We start from the raw sequence: 4,387 nt of genomic DNA on the forward strand, positions 1-4,387 counted from the left end.
GAGATTTGAAACTCAGAACAAGTAAGAGTTTCTCAAAACTCAGATCCAGTAACCAATCTCCGGAAACACAAACACAGAATTTAAACCACGGACAAATCTTCCAAGGATCAAACTCAGGAATCCTTTTCAACTTTCAACACTATATGAACAAGAACCAAAACCCCTGTAAAAACCCAGATGAAGAACAACACTAAAAATCACCAAACTACTCAAAATCCATCATCAAATCACTAGAGATGAATGAAGAATCATGAATAAAACACAAAAACTCACTAAACACTCACTAAACCCTATCAAAGTTTCAACTTTTCTCACAAAAACCTTCAAACTAAGAAACACCTACAGTAGCATGTGCACACTGCTCTGATACCACTTGTAGGGCCTCCTAATCCAAGATCTCACTCAGCTAAAGCAACCAACAGGTGTGCGGAATCCACCGGATGATCAACTACTGTAGATGAAACACTAGAATGCAAAGATTTGTGAGAGAAATCAAGAATACACTGAGTATTCTTGATGAGGAAGATGAATGACGTCACTCACACAAAGTAGCCGCCAGACAAAACACACACAATGATTAGGGTTAGGTGCACAGAATTTCACACAGAATCGCCGTCTTGTCTATTCCACATAAAGGTATAAATACAAGGCAAACCCCGGACTTTCAAGACAAACTAGAAAGCCCAGACAAAGTAACTACACAAAGCAAAACTCTGACTTTTGTCCTAAACAAAAGTCAGACAAAAGTCTATCCTAAACCTTGGACAAAATGTCCAAGGATAAAGCTAGGACTATCTTTCAATATATGTACAATAAAGACCCTACAAAATGGGAGACATGCACTTATCACCTAAAGTGCATTAACATAGAGTTATTGGGACCTTTGTACTAACATCCATAACGGATCAAACAACTATGTAGTGTTTATGTTTCCTATTGATGCACTTTTGTGTGGATGTGGCTCGGTTTGGTTCAAGACCGAAGTTGACGACTTTCCTTTGTCGTACAACCCGGAAAACGGGATACAAATGACGAAGACACGAGAAAGACTCGGTTAGATATTGATGATATCATGACATCATCATAAAGGAAAGCATGAATGCATTAATATCCACATACATCGATCAGGAGGTTCATGTTTACTATCGATTCACAAGTATATCGATCCAAACTTATAATATGAGAACTATCGATATATATATATATATATATATATATATATATATATATATATATATATATATATATATATATATATATATATATATGTATATGGTGGGGTTCTAGAGTGAACAAGGGGTAAGTTGTGAACAAAGTGAACAGATCTTGTCCATTGATTTGATAGTTCTTGACATTTAATATTAATTACAATTTAGTTATTGTTTATTATAATATAATTGGTATAATTAATTTCTAGGGGTTGTATTGTAAAACTACACCATTCTTAATTATAGGAGCATGGAACCGTTTTTGAGAAAAGATTTGCAGAAATCTTTTCTTCCCGTAATCATTTCCATCTTTTGAAATCCAAACAAACTCTCCTTGAATATAGTGATCAGATTAAACCCAGAAGAATACACAACCCCATACGGTGAGTCAGAAGATGGCGACGGTGAAGGATTCCGGCGACGGTATGGAAGTAAAGATTAATGACTGGAAGTTCTTGTTCACTACATTGATTCTTGATGTATCTCAGAGTTAATTTTGTTGATTTTAGAGAGTTGGAAAGTTAGGGTTTTTTTCAATCGGAGGGTATGGACTGAATATGTAGTTCTGTTAGATGTTTAATCAAAGGATGATGGTATGATATTGTGTTTTGGTTGAGTTTTCAGTCGTTGTCATGAGCACCTTGTGCCGTCGGAATGTGATTTGGGAATCGGAGGTCCGACGGTGATAGGCGGTGCCGGAAATACGGTGATATGAAAAGATTTTGTAATAATCAATTCCATTCAAAGTAGTACACTTGTGTATTGTATGTTCATTAGTTATAGTCATCTTGTTTAACACGTGAGTGAAAAATAATTAAATGCACAAGTGTATTTTCATGTTCTTAATGTGTACACCAGTTGTCTGTATGTACATCAGTATATTATATTGTATGAGGGATATAGAAAGGGATGAGTACATTAGAGTAATAGCTGTCAAATATTTACATCAGTGTGTGTATTGTATGAGGGATACAGATTAAAAACAGTATTCACTGAGAATATAAAGGAAAAAATGAATTTAAGGTAAAGGGGTATAGTATGGTATGTATATATGTGTATATAATAGCACTTTTTTGTGTCCCTATGTTATTGTGGTCTAAGTTTCTTATTTTGAAACAGGTATCGAGAAGCAGGACGTTAAAATAGATGAGAAAGATTCTGGAACGCAAGGAGCAAAAGTGGGTGCTAAACAAAAAATTTTAGCATGGAATAAGCGGCGCGATGAAGTAATGGGTGAAGCCGTCGCATGGAATATTGCCCAAGGGTTTCAGGTCGAAAAAGTTTAGGATGTTGCCAGTTGTTTGAAGGAACTTGGAAGTGAAACTGAATTTCTTTTACGTTTGCACTGAAAAAGTTTAGGATGTTGCCAGTTGTTTGTGTATGGGCATGGTGTTTTTTTGTTTAATCCGTTGTTCGGAGATTGACAATGCGTATATACTTCATAACAAATAATGTATGATCTAAACACAGCTGTATAATGATTAAGTACATATATGTAAGATATGTAAACCATTACTGTATATGTAGGCGTAATGAAAACTAATTTCTAGCACCTTAAGTTTTGGAGGTTGGTGTATGAATATACACACATGTACGTTATGGGGCTTGCAGATGTAGTTTGTACAGTTGGTTTGATGATAACTAGACATAAGGGTTGCTGGTGTACATGTGTGTAACAACTGTATACGAGTTAAGTACATATATGTAACATATGTAAAACACTAGTGTATTTTTGTGTAAGTACTTATATATAGTAACCTGTGTACACTGGTGTAATTCATTGGTTAAGTAACCGTATCATTCGTCGATGAAGTACTATTTGTCTAAAACACTTATGTATCAAATGAAGTCTGTTGCTTTAAGTTTACATGGTATTTATTCGTAAAAACGCTGAAGTAATAGGAGTTGTTATAGATGTAGTTAGAAAAAGCATAAACAGTAGAAAAAAAAGTAAAACAATCACCAATGTAAGTGTTTAAAATCGTCCTAGTTAACGAAAAAGAAGCTTAAAAAGGTAGTTTCTTTGGATGAATATACTAATAATCGCTGGCATTGCCGTCCCTATCCGATTCGTCCAATTCTATCTCCATGTCTTCCTCATCTTCGTCTTCCTCATCGTCCTCGTCTGTAGATGAGTCATCCTTAGTTGGCTTCCCTTTTTTTAAAGGGCAATTCCTTTTATCGTGTTTTCTGTTTTCCACAATAATTACATTTCCTTCGTGGCTTCTTGACAACTTTTATTGCTTTTTCACGTGGACCAATCGGTCTTTTGTGCTTCCCACAACCCTTGTTATGTATTTTCTTTGGTGTTGTTCACGAGATCTCGTCCGGTTCAGTGTGGGCAATAATTTTTGCAATTGCAGCTTCCATCGAACTAAATCTCGCATTGAAAAAGGTTTTGAAACCGGGCGTAACAAATGGCGTCCAATACCTACTGCAGTTAGGTGTTTCGTATACGTTGCTAGCAACTGACTCTGATCATTAATAGAACAAGCAAGTATAACTAACTAAAGTTGAGGAATTTTCTTATACAAATTAGTGTATCATACAAAAAAATCTGGCAACAAATAAAAATTACATGCTTTCAGTAAGATATGAAGTTACAGGAATGTCCAGAATATATGCGTACTTGCAACTGTTAGCTTAACGTAAATTACTCAGTTAATCCAATACATGTGTGAAACTAGTCATTCTAAAATACTCAGGAAACGATTAGTACATATGTGTACATGCGACTGTTAGCTTAACATTAAAAATACTCTGTTAATAAAATACATCTGTGAACAAGTCATTCTAAAAAAATCAGGAACGATGAGTACATATGTGTACATGCATCAGTTGTCTTAACCTTTAAAATTCATCTGTGAACAAGTCATTCTTAAAACTCCGTTAATCAAGTACATCTATGAACAATTCAATCTAAAAAAAATCAGGAACGATCAAATACATCCGTTAATCAAAATACATCTGTGAACAAATACATCTAATCAAATTACCCATATCTCACCCATATCATATTTACTCTGTTAATAAAATACATATGTGAACAATTCATCCTAAAAAAACTCAGGAACGATCAGTACAAATGAGTACATGCAACTGTTGTCTTAACCTTAAAAATTCATTTACTCCAGTAAATCTGTAAACAAGCCATCCTAAATCTCATTCATGAATGGTAT

Source organism: Helianthus annuus, chromosome 3, assembly GCF_002127325.2.
Source record: "Helianthus annuus cultivar XRQ/B chromosome 3, HanXRQr2.0-SUNRISE, whole genome shotgun sequence".
Taxonomy (NCBI): domain Eukaryota; kingdom Viridiplantae; phylum Streptophyta; class Magnoliopsida; order Asterales; family Asteraceae; genus Helianthus; species Helianthus annuus.